General features: G+C 44.7%; 1 long non-coding RNA gene across 1 annotated transcript; it reads right to left on the reverse strand.

The window, feature by feature from the left end:
- Positions 1-5,997: 5,997 nt before the first annotated feature.
- LOC146706078 (uncharacterized) lies at positions 5,998-6,899 on the reverse strand. Its single transcript, XR_014921735.1, has 2 exons — positions 6,786-6,899; positions 5,998-6,257 (listed from the first exon to the last, which is right to left on the reverse strand). It is a non-coding gene; the product is annotated as an uncharacterized LOC146706078 (long non-coding RNA).
- Positions 6,900-12,705: the final 5,806 nt, after the last annotated feature.

The following is a 12,705-nucleotide window of genomic DNA, read 5'->3' on the forward strand; positions in this document are numbered from 1 at the left end:
CTTAGTTACATTACTAGTTACTTCTATCAAAAGTAACTCAGTTACTTCAAGTTACTCGTTACTTTCAGAGTAACTAGTTACTAGGGAAAGTAACTTTGGTTTTACTCAGAATTCTCTTGTTAATGTGTTGCTTCTGTAACCCAGCAAGATTGCCAGTCTTCTAGCTTGCTTACTTGCCACAAGTGCACTGTGCCACCTACCAATAGAAAGGAAAAAATAATGTGCACATTTCCACGAGAGAAATCCCACACCTGATTCTATCCTAGCCTGCTTTTTACATCCAACACAAAAACTGCAGTCGTGGTGCTTTCGATTGTACTCAGAACTCGGAAATTCTGCCTTCTGAATAGGAAGATGTAGGTAACACCAGACTGCAGATGAGCTGCATACAGGGCTGGACTGGGACAAAAAAATCGTCCCGGGCATTTTGACTAGAGACCAGCCCACCATTATAGGAAAAATCATAAAGCCTTTGAATGAAAATAAACACTGTTGTGACAGTGATGTACACTGTTCTGATGGTATATATGTATCAATCTATCAATTGTTTGTTGCAAGACTCAGATAATTATTTTTTTTAAAAGTGAGACATTTTAAATGAGAATAAGAAAGTATTTCTTTGTGCCCCCCCTTTCCCTTTTAATGCCCTACATGGACCCCTGGCAACACTTTTCTAGACCCGCTCCTGCACAGTTACCAGCTGTCAGCTACTTAGAAAAGGATCCTGGTGTTATTTGTCTCTCAGAAACAGTTCATAACTTCCCTTCAACTCATTCATGTCACCTAAAAGGTAAACCTGTTTCTCCATCACCTGTTCAGCTCTGATGATTCAGTAAGGACAGCTCCTGGTTTCATCTTCATGTTTCCCTCTCATCACATAACCAAACCGACATCATGACCAGCAGCTTAACAGCTGTGGCTCCAGCAAACATCAGCTGATACTAGAAATTAATATTAAATAAATTCTAACAACAGCTGATCAAGCTTAAATGTGCTGCTGTTGTTTACTGCGACATCCGCTGGTTTCCTCTTTCTGGCGCAAAGTGGGCGATAAACAAACAAGAGAGAAAAGCCGATCAGCTGATCATTGATCAGTTTCATGATTGAAGTAGAAACAGGAGAGGGAGGATGAGAGGATGAGAGAAGAAGAGGCAGCTGTGCAGTGTAAACACAGAATAACTCCAGCTTTGTGTCTTTTTCATTGTAGTTGAAACACAAACTGTGTTCCTTTTCACCTCAATACGAAACGCATGATATTTTCTCTGAATACGAGACGATTCCGTTTTTTACGGGAGGGTTGGCAGCTCTATTAACCTTATGAACAAAATAAAGTTCAACATCATTAACTTCATAGCTCCCACCCAGCTGTATAGAAACTCCGTCATGCTAGCTAGCACGCAGTACGAAAAAGTCAGCATAACGAAAATAAACTCCACCTTAACTTGGTTCATATCTGACCCAGATGGACTGCAGGTTATAACTTCTTACCTGAAGTTCAGTTCAGCTGACACTCTCGGACCAGCGGCCGCCTCGGGTCTCTCCCCTTGCCTTCCTTTTCCTTCATCCACCTGCTGGCCTCCACCACTTGCTAATGTTATTGAATCTGTGGAAGCTCGCGATAGCCACCACACGAAGTAACGAATAACGAGCCCATCTAAATCCCAGTAACGACTAACGCGTTCCTGATTTTGGCATAATAACTAGTTACCGTGCTCGTTACCACAATAATAACGTTCTGTCAGCGGTGTGTGTGGAGGCGTGGAAGAGATGACCCAAACGCTGGACTCACGGTGCAGAAATGAAGAGGATTTATTGGAGGGTGAATGAATAAAGCAGGAACGATGGAGTGGCTGGCTGACTGACTGACTGACTGACTGACTGACTGACTGAACATACTGGCGGAGAGACACATTACCATCAGAAGTACATCAACATCAATGACACGACCGAGAACTGGTGAAACCGAGGAACTTAAATACACAGGTTGAATGATGACAATGATTGGAAACAGGTGAGAACGGGGCTGAACATACTCTGACTAATGACACGGGAGACAAGCTGACACGGGGAAAAAACAGGAAGTGAGAACATTAATGTGGCGAACTAAACTGAACATGAACAAACTGAAATCACTGGGTCAACGACCCAGGAACCCTGACAGTACCCCCCCCCCCCTTCAAAGGCCAGCACCCGACGGCCAAAAGAAAAAAAAACCAGAACAGGGCGGGCGGAGGGGGCCCAGGACGGAGGGACGGAGTCCACACAGAGACAGTTCAGGTGGGCGGCCACGTGGCCCGAGGCCGAGACGAGACATTTCAGGTGGGCGGCCACGTGGAAGGCAGCAGCGACCACTGAGCCGGTCCGGTGGACGGCTGCGGTGGTTGAGATGAGACTGTTCCGGTGGGCGGCCGCGTGGTCCGCGGCTGAGACAAGACAGTTCAGGGGGCCGACCGTGCGGATGGCAACGGCGGCGACGTGGACATAGTTCGGGGGGCCGACCATGCGGAAGGCAACAGCGACGATGACAGCGCTGGTCCGGGGGCCGACCGTGCGGAAGGCAACGGCGGCGACGTGGACACAGTTCGGGAGGCCGACCGTGCGGAAGGCAACGGCGGCCACTCAGGCGAAGGCGGTCCGGGGGCCGGCCGTGCGGAAGGCAACGGCGGCCATTGAGCCGGTCCGGTGGTCGACCACGCCGGCGACGAGGAGAAGGTGGCCGAGGAGCAGCTGCAGGGGAGGCGGCACGGGAGCCGGCGGAGACTGAGGAGCAGCTGTAGGACCAGGCGAAGAAGAAGCAGAGGCCGAGGCCGGACCAGGCGAGGATGAAGCCGAAGCAGACGCCGGACCAGGCGAGGCAGTGGCTGAGTCTGATGCAGGGCCAGTAGGCGCGGAAGCCTCTGGCTGGAGACAGGCAGGGCCAGTAGGCGCAGAAGCCTCTGGCTGGAGACAGGCAGGGCCAGTGGGCGCGGAAACCCCTGGCTGAGGAGCAGGAGAGCTCACAGCTGGCTCTGGGTGCTGTGGCTGCAGGTCCGGGAACTGAACAGGATGGTAGACCGGCGACTGGGAGACAGGAGGCGACTGGACTACAGACTGGACCGGAGCAGACTGGACTGACTGGGCTGCAGACTGGACAGGGGCAGACTGGACTGACTGGAGTGGAAGCTGAACAGCAGGTGAGGGAACTGACTGGAGTGAAAGCTGAACAGCAGGTGAGGCTGACGACGGAGCTGAGGTTGGTGTGGCCGATGGCTGAGCTAAAGACTGAGCTAGACAGGGAGATAGAGCTACAGCCTGGGCTAGTAAAGCTGGTGCCTGAGCAGGGGACACTTCAGCTAGCCTAACCAGGGATAGTGCGAGGGCGTGAAAAGCTGGATCAGGAGGTGGATGAAAAGGTGAAGTAGCAGGTGGACCGGTTAGCTCTTCCAAGCCTCCAGGGAGGTCAAGCTGGGTTCTGGTTGCCCTCAGCCTGGGCGCTGGGACAGGCACGGAAGGTGGCTGGACACCAGTCACCCCCACCCGTGAAACAGGAGCGGGTGTGGAGGTGGACTGGGTCGCAGCTGCCCTCCTCCTGGGAGCTGGCACTGGTGTGGGCTGGGCCCTAGTCCTCTGAGGAGGTGAAACGGCTGAAGAGGAAGGCCGAATCTGGGCCGCTGCGCTGGTAGGAAAAGGCTGAATGATGGGTGTGGAAACGGTGACTGGGTGTGTGGTACTGGAAGGTTTCTCTGGGATTATTCTGGTCCTCCTGCCACCACTATTTACAGTCTTTAATTGAACGGTCGTCGAGGGTGTTGAAGTGCGGATATTGTCCTTAATAAATCCCAGCTCAGAGGGAGCAGAGCTGAAAAATTCTTCCCAGTCTACATCCTCCTCCAGGAGGGAAACACCCCACGGATCAGGGATAAGTTTGCTATTTGTTTTAAGTGAAGAGTCGAATGTGGAGGGTGGAAGACAGTCGCTGGAACTCACCATCTGAAAACAGTCCATGTTATGGCGGAGTGTGCGCCGCCTTCTCCAGGAAGAGGCAGCGGGCGGGGTACACAGCCGAGCCTCTGGCACAGGAGCCTCCATTGAGCCGAGGTGCGAGGCGGAGCCGCCGTGCCATGGCGAGGTTGAAGGTCCGGTGAGTAAAACGGCTGGCGGGCGAGCGAGGAGCGGAGCAGCGGGAGAGCGAGCGGCCGAAGCTTAGCCTGTGACGCCCACTCTCTGAGGTGAATGCTCCGATGCAGCAGGTGGAGGACCGCGGCGTCTCCGAGGCCCGCCCAGAGCCAGACGAGTCCCCTCAAAGATGTGCTCCCTCTCTGAGAAGAACCGCTGTTTCCACCTGAGCTTCTCCGCCCAAATGGAGAGCGCTGCGTCCTGCCGCTCGAAAAGGTCTGAGTCCGCTGGGTCAAAAGCATGTCTTCTTGGCACGGGTCGTGTCATTCTGTCAGCGGTGTGTGTGGAGGCGTGGAAGAGATGACCCAAACGCTGGACTCACGGTGCAGAAATGAAGAGGATTTATTGGAGGGTGAATGAATAAAGCAGGAACGATGGAGTAGCTGACTGACTGACTGATTAACTGAACATACTGGCGGAGAGACACATTACCATCAGACGTACATCAACATCAATGACACGGCCGAGAACTGGTGAAACCGAGGAACTTAAATACACAGGTTGAATGATGACAATGATTGGAAACAGGTGAGAACGGGGCTGAACATAATCTGACTAATGACACGGGAGACAAGCTGACAGGGGGGAAAAAACAGGAAGTGAGAACATTAATGTGGCGAACTAAACTGAACATGAACAAACTGAAATCACTGGGTCAACGACCCAGGAACCCTGACACGTAGTTACTGTAACGTGTTACTTAATAACGCGTTAGTCCCAATACTGCTTATCTCACATGCATATGAACTTGAGTTCATATGCTTGTGAGATATGACATGCAGACACGCAGGTCCTGTTCTAAATCCATAGGGTTTAATATTATATCGGCCCACTTATTGGAGCTATAAAAACTTCAAGTCCTCTGGGAAGACTTTCCACAAGGTTTAGGAGTGTGTTAGTGAAATTTTTGACTATTCTTCCAGAACTGTATTTGTGATGTTAGACAACAACGTCTGGCTTGTAGTCTCCGCTCTAATTTATCCCAAAGGTGTTCGCATTTGAGGTCAAGACTCTGTGCAGGCTAGTCAAGTTCTTCTACACCAAACTCGCTCATCCATGTCTTTATAGACCTTGAGTTGTGCACTGGTGCGCAGTCATGCTGGAACAGGAAGGTGCCATCCTCAAACCGTTCCCTCAAAGTTGTGAGCATTAAATCATCTAAAATATCTTGGTATGCTAAATCATTAAGTGTTCCTTTAACTGGAACTAAGAACTGAGTCCAACTTCTGAAGAACAACCATATCATAATCCCACCTCCACCAAACTTTACACTTGGCATACTGAAATCAGACAAGTATTGTTCTCCTGAAAACTGCGAGTGGTGGCGTGCTTTAAACCATTGCATCTAAAGCTTTGCAAAGTGTTTGGCTTGGATACAGCTGCTGAGCCATGAAAACCCATCTCATGAAACTCTCTATGCACTCTTGAGATGATTGGAAGTTTGGAGGTCTGCAGATATTGACTGGCCTACCGCTTCACAATGTCTACTTTGTTATAATACCACTAACAGCTGACTGCGGAATATTTAGTAGTGAGGAAATGTCACGACTGGACTGCACAGCTGATCATGGCACCACGATGGAATTCACTGAGCTCCTGAGAGTGAGCCATTTTTTGAAAAATGTTTGTTGAATCAGTCATGCCGCATGCCTAGGTGCTTCATTTTGCACACATGTGGCAATCCAGTATCACATTAAAAAAAAGGTCTGATGAGCTACAATACATGCTTTTATTAAAAATTTAGTTTCCTGCTGCTTTAAAAGTCTTCGCTGGTCAAAAGCAGTAGAAATCCTAAAAAAGTGTGACCTTGAGTTACTTCACTCTTAGAACAAATTACAACAATTCAATCAAAATTATTTGTTTTGATCACAAATACAAGTCACTTCAGCTAGCAGCGGCTGGACTGCCAAGGACTCTACCACCAACCACTACCCAATCCACATTATACAATATTTGAGGCATGTCCAAGTGGGAGGAGGCCCCAGGGTAGACCCAGCACACATTCGAGAGATTATGTGCCTGAATGTCGTCCTCAAAGGGTGGCTGAGAACAGGGGAAGGTCTGGGCGTCTCCACTTAGACTGCTGTTCTCACAACCTGGACCTGATAAATGGCATATCACTAATGGATGAATGGATGAGTCACTTTAAACTGAATCATTAAACAGTCACCATTTGTTTCAGCCAAAGTTGATGCAACTAGACTGAATGAAAAGAAAATGAACTCTTCTTTACATGCTGATAACGCAGTTTGTATATGCTGCAGCCTACTGACTAAATTATAATAGTAAAATATTGATTTGTTTAAAGCATGCCTGAGTCAGACTGACTATTCTCTTTTAGGAGATAACAAACAACAAAGACATGTGCCTATCAAAGACTGCGCAAGGGAGAGTGAAGATGGTTCGGGGGTGAAAGAGCTAACCTGTTTGTCTTTTGCTGCATTTTTGAATTGGAGACCACAAGTTATATTTAAGAGGAAACAGACTTATACTTATAGGACAAACATTTTACCCATGATGTACAGTACTGTGTTGACAGATGCTATGCTAATGGTTGTTGTGTAAGACGCATGCTGGTGCATAAATTAGACTACAGCAGAAGTTGATCAGACAGAATCTGGGCTACTCACAGGAGCGAGGCAAAGAGATGGTGTGCTCATACTGCAGACGCTCCCACCAGTATGGGTCAGTCAAGGATGGCTCGATAGCAGGCTTAATATTGCAACAGAGAACATGAATAAAACAAATCTGATACCGACAGCACCACTCTCTCCATCCATTACTTACAGCAGTAAGACATTAGAGTAATCTTCAGGCCTGGGCAACCAGAAACCCTCACGAGTTGAGGCACTCGTTAGTCCCTCAAAGTTAGCATGCATGTCATGTAAACACAATGACTGAACGTATTACATCTTACTCAAACTGACCTGTCAATCAGTGGCGGTCCTTGACCCTAGTTGGTTGACGAGGTTTCTCCAGAGGCCAGGCTGCGGTGGCCGTCCTGGGCTAGTTGGACAGTTGGCTGTCAGAACTGTGCTCATCAACCGTGGGGCAGCATTACAAACAAAGAACAGCTGGAACATCAGGAGAATGACACTGACAGATTAATGCACCCGTACTTACATTATAAGTAGCCACAATTACATCCAGACAGAGAGTCGAAATAGTCAGAGAGCCAGTAAGGACACGGATGCTTAAGTTTTTTCAGAGCTTGATCAGAGATTTTTTTTTCCCCTTTGCATTTATCATACTCTGTGTGTCGTGTGTGTGTGGGTGGATGTGGGAGTGAACGCACAGACCTGATGATATTTAAATGTTGACAGCATGCCTAGTGCTCGTGTCCTCCGTCACTCTGTCTTCATTTCAGCTCACTCCTCCAAACACACTGCATGAAATCAATGCGCATAAGGCCTACTCGTGCCTAATGACAAACCAGCAGCACAATTTGTCTGATTCTTGGAAAACGCTCTCATTTGTGTAATTACAGCATTCATCAGCAGCCTTTAATCATATTTTATTGAGATGCAAAGAAGTGGCTAAATAACTGATACTGTAGCTCATGCTGTAATGACTGAATCTGGAGCCCCTTTTATAAAATGGGCACTCTGAGAGTTTTAGCTTGATGATGGTTAAAAAGCACTCGGCGGGAATTTTTACCATTAAACCATTATGTCACAGTCTATCCCCTTACTTGTCCTCTCACCTGACTCATTTCCTTTCAATATGCGACTCCCCTTGTCACCGATGTCCTTGTTGGTGTGTGCATGTGTGCACGAGTGAGGTGTCAGCATTTTATCAGTAATCGTTCAGCGAGTGGCTTGTCACCCCCCCCACCTTAAGGACGTGGCGAGGAGAGGCAAGGCTCACCTTTGCCATCACTGACATTTTAATTTGTCACTGCTAGCCATCCTGTTTCTATCAATAGCACATCAATGCCTCAGAACAAACGCCATGGGACAGAGATTTCTGGGTTCAATAGTATTGATACTCACCGCTGATTAGGGCTTCTGTATTGCAGCTACCGAGCAGCCGTCCCTGGCTGTGGGTGTGTCAGGTGAGGACAAGGAAAAGAGAGGAGAGTGGGAAAGAGGGAGGTGACAACGCATGGCAGGTTAAATCTTCAAACGGACGAGCACGGGCATGTTTTGTGAAGTTATTAAGATGCCACTGAGAGATTTACAAAAGTTTTCCAAGGCAATTCTTCTTTTCAGTGGATTTTTTTTTATATTTTAGTAACCTCTGCTCATACGAATTCATGGACAGTTAACCAAAATCACTGCTGCATATCCTCACTGCAGTGACTCACTAAACATGCACTCGCAAAAACAGGAGCAAGCTTCGATCATAGAGCACCTACTTTGAAAGCTAATGGTCAAAAATTCAATTTCAGCCGTATATATTAGATAATCTGAGTGTTTTTCATCGCACTGAGTGGATAAAGTCATGCTGCACTACAGGGCTCCACATTAACTTTTTAAAACACGGGTTATTTGGACAAATATCTCTCCTTTTACTTGCATAGGCACAAGTCTTTTGTCCAGGTGACGGGACAATGGTTTACTTCATTTGACTTTGGTTGGGAATGCAAACTTCTGATGAACAAATAATGGAAAACATCATTTAACCTTTTATCCAATAAGGTCACGATGGGTATAGATACCCCAAATGACCCTCGATTAGATATAGTACCAGAAGATGGATGGATATAGATATAGACAGGCCACCAGTCGATCTGAGAGCTAACAAAGAGAGAAATGTTGTAGGTTAATTTAACCTACAACATACATGTCAGTGGACTGTGGGAGGTTACTCAGATACACGCGGAGTATGCTGTCAGCAAATTTAATTTAATTTATTTTAATATTAATATTGATGCCAACAGGCAGTGCAGAGTGATACAGCTGAATGTTAAAGGTAAGCCTACACATACAGTAGCAGAAATAATTATTTGGTTCCCTGCTGAGTTTGTTTCCTCATTTACAAAGAAATGAACTGTCTCTCATTTTTATGGTGGTTTATCAAATATCAAATAAACATCCAGAAAAAACACGTTACATGAATATCATAAATTCATTTACATGTCACTGAGTAAAATAAGTATTTGATCCTCAAAATATGACTTAGTACTTGGTGGAGAAACCCTTGTTGGTAAGCACAGCGGTAACACATTTCTTGCAGTTGGTCACCAGGTTTCTCACATCTCAAGAAGGATTTTGGCCCACTACTCTTTACAGAAACTCTTTAAATCCTTTAGGTTTCTTGGCTGCTGCTTTGCAACTTAAAGGTTTGGCTCCCACCACATATTTTCTATCAGACTGAGGTCTGGAGACTGGCTAGGCTACTCCCTGACCTCAATGCGCTTGTTCTTTAACCACGCTTTTTTGCCTTGGCGGTTTGTTTTTGGTCACTGGCAAGCCGGAAGACCTATTAATGACCTATCTTCAGTGTTCTGACCGAGGGAAGGAGGTTATCATCCAAGATATATATATATATATATATATATATATATATATATATATATATATATATATATATTAAATATATATAAAATTGTAGGTTGTGTATCCTTCAGGTGTTAATGGGGTTATTGAAAATGTGTATATGTGCGTATGTGTGTATATACGTAGGTATGGATAGATAGAAACATATATGTGTATATATTAAAAAAAAAAAAAAAAAAATTACACATAACATATAATGTAATTACAAGGAGGTATTTCTGTAGTCTATTGATACTAGATAGTGGAAAAGGGGTGGGATTAAATAAGCTTATGCTTCTTCCTGCTCCTTTTTGAACATGGACGTTATATGGAGTTGTGGTTGCTCGTTTTCCTTTTGTTTGCTTTGTTCATTTGTCTCTTTTAATTCTATTTTTTTTATACTTTTTCAACATGTTCAAAATAAAGATTCAATCAATCAATCAATCAATCAAGATTTTATGGCCCCATCCTCTGGCTACTCAGTACACTGAAGTCATTCTGTATCCTCAGCAGAAAAAGAGCCCCACAGCATAATGTTTCCACTTCCATGCTTGACTGTGGGGATGGTGTTCTTTGGGCCACATTTACCATTTTTCTTCCTTTAATAATAATGGATTGCATTTATACAGCGCTTTTCGGGACCCCTCAAAGCGCTTTACAATACCACTATTCAGTCACTCTCACATTCACACACTTGTGAAGGCAAACTACAGTTGTAGCCACAGCTGCCCTGGGGCAGACTGACAGAAGCGAGGCTGCCATATTGTGCCATCGGCCCCTCTGGCCACCACCAGTAGGCAGTAGGTGAAGTGTCTTGCCCAAGGACACAACGATCGAGACTGTCCGAGCCGGGGCTCGAACCGGCAACCTTCCGATTACAAGACAAACACCAACAGTTGTCACCTTCTCACCAAGCCTTGAGCCACGATCGCAGCACTTTCTTTCAACCCTTCAAAAGAAGTTCATTGGCCATCTTAAGACGAGCCTTCTCTTACTACGGTGACCTTGCGGGCACAGCAACATATCAATCCATTACGGTGTAGAGTGTTACCAATGGTGTTCTTGGTGATTGTGGTCCCAGCTGCCTTCAGATCAATAACAAGCTCTTCCTGTGTAGTTTTGGGCATATCCACCACCATTCCCATGAGCCTCCTCACCCTATGTGGCAAAATCTTGAATAGAGCTCCAGTTCAAGGGCAACTGATTGTCATTTTATCCTTCTTTCATTTCTAAATAACCACACCAACAGTTGTCACCTTCTCACCAAGCCTCTTGGCGATGGTCTTGTAGCCCATTCCAGCTTTGTGCATGTCTACAATCTTATCCCTGACATCGTTTGAGAGATCTTTGGTCTTGCACATGGAGAGGTTGGAATGGAAGAAATTGTTTCTGTGGACAGGTGTGTTTTATATACATATCAAGTTGAAATCAGGAGGACCTCTAATTGATTGAGTGATTGTAACCTGTGTGCCACATGGGCATACAGCTAATCAGTGGCACCCGGTCAATTTTATGTAATGCATTTTTCCCCCTAGATTTTTTTGTTGATATTTTTCTCAACAGAGTAATTAAAGACTGTTCATTTTTTGGAAGTTGACAAACTTCCAAATCCAGCAAAGGATCTAATGATCATTCCCCACTCTGTATGCCCTCTAGACTAAACAGAGTAGCCATCAATAATGTGCAAATATAAGGTGAGCGATATAACTGTCCAGTTATCCCTTGTTTGTGTTTCCTAACATTTTTAACTATTTACCCTTTTATTGTTGTCAAACTTTGGCATAATCTATAAATTTTTAACTGCTATTGAATTATTTTTCATTTTTCTGTATTATATTCTGTCTGTGAAGCATTTGGGACTGCATGCATACAGGAAAGTTGCCACATAAATAAAGTTGAGTTGAGTTGGAGTTGTTTTCCAGTTTTCCAGATTGTGTCATTAATTTGCAGTCTACACGATTCTGTAAAATGTAACTTGCATTCATAAGCTGCATTTTAAATTATTTATAAGCAATACAGCTTATTCCTTTAATTTACATTCAAGCCATAACTTCTCTGTTAATGAACTTTTCCTTTAATGCAGAATTGCTGTAAAGTACACTTCAGTAAGAGCTCTGCAGATTAATCACTGGCTATCTTTTTGCCATTTAACAATTATGACAGATATTAGAAATTAGAGCGATGGTGTTCTACTGGTACAGGTGGTTAATTAATGGCATATTTCCAGCCGATTTTTTCTTTTGTGAAAGCGGAAATAAAGAGATTTGTAAAACCTCTGTGGGTGAGAGAATCCAAACACAGGATTGTAACAAATCCAGTTTGTTACTTTTAAATGTGCTGATTGGGACACAACAAGAAGACTGGGGCAAAAAATGTCACCTAACACTAATGTTCCCTGTAATTTTTCATGTGTCTGAGAAAACACACAAACTCCCTGAGCGATCTCGTGGACCACTGTGAGCAACAGCAGACGTGTGCACTGTGGTCACGGCAGCATCGTATCCATCCAAGTTACATGGTTTATAAAATAATCAAATTACAGCATTTGCATTTATGTTAGACTACTTTTAATTAACTGCTTTAGCCCACTTACAATGAAAATTAAAAAAAAAATCTTGTTCATGACCTTGTGTAGTATGTTAACACTATTGGAAGTAAAAATAACTCCAATTTTGAAAACAACTTTCTGACTTGTATTATGAGTCTGAGTCTGTGGTCTGGGAGAGAGTCCTGTCTGCAAAATACAGTATATAATGACCAGTGTTGGGCAATTAATTATATAGTTACTTCTTCAAAAAAAGTTACTGAGTTTTGCAAACAATAAAGTTCAGACCTATGTGACTGGGGCCTGCAGACAGCTTCCAATCTCAGTTTGGGAAGACGCTAACAAGCTAAGCTCTGAGCTAAGCCTCAAACAAAAAGAGTTTCGACTGACATGAATTACTTTTATTTCTATGTCATTTCTATTTACTTTATTTTTCTATTTACTATTTCTATTTACTTTAAATAATCCAAGGAACAGAACAAAGAAAACATTTGATGTATTTTTACTTGAGAGATTTAACCATCA

Source organism: Copadichromis virginalis, linkage group LG7 (assembly GCF_057382275.1).
Source record: "Copadichromis virginalis isolate Kocher_CV1m ecotype Utaka linkage group LG7, C_Virginalis_male_GT1.1, whole genome shotgun sequence".
NCBI lineage: Eukaryota > Metazoa > Chordata > Actinopteri > Cichliformes > Cichlidae > Copadichromis > Copadichromis virginalis.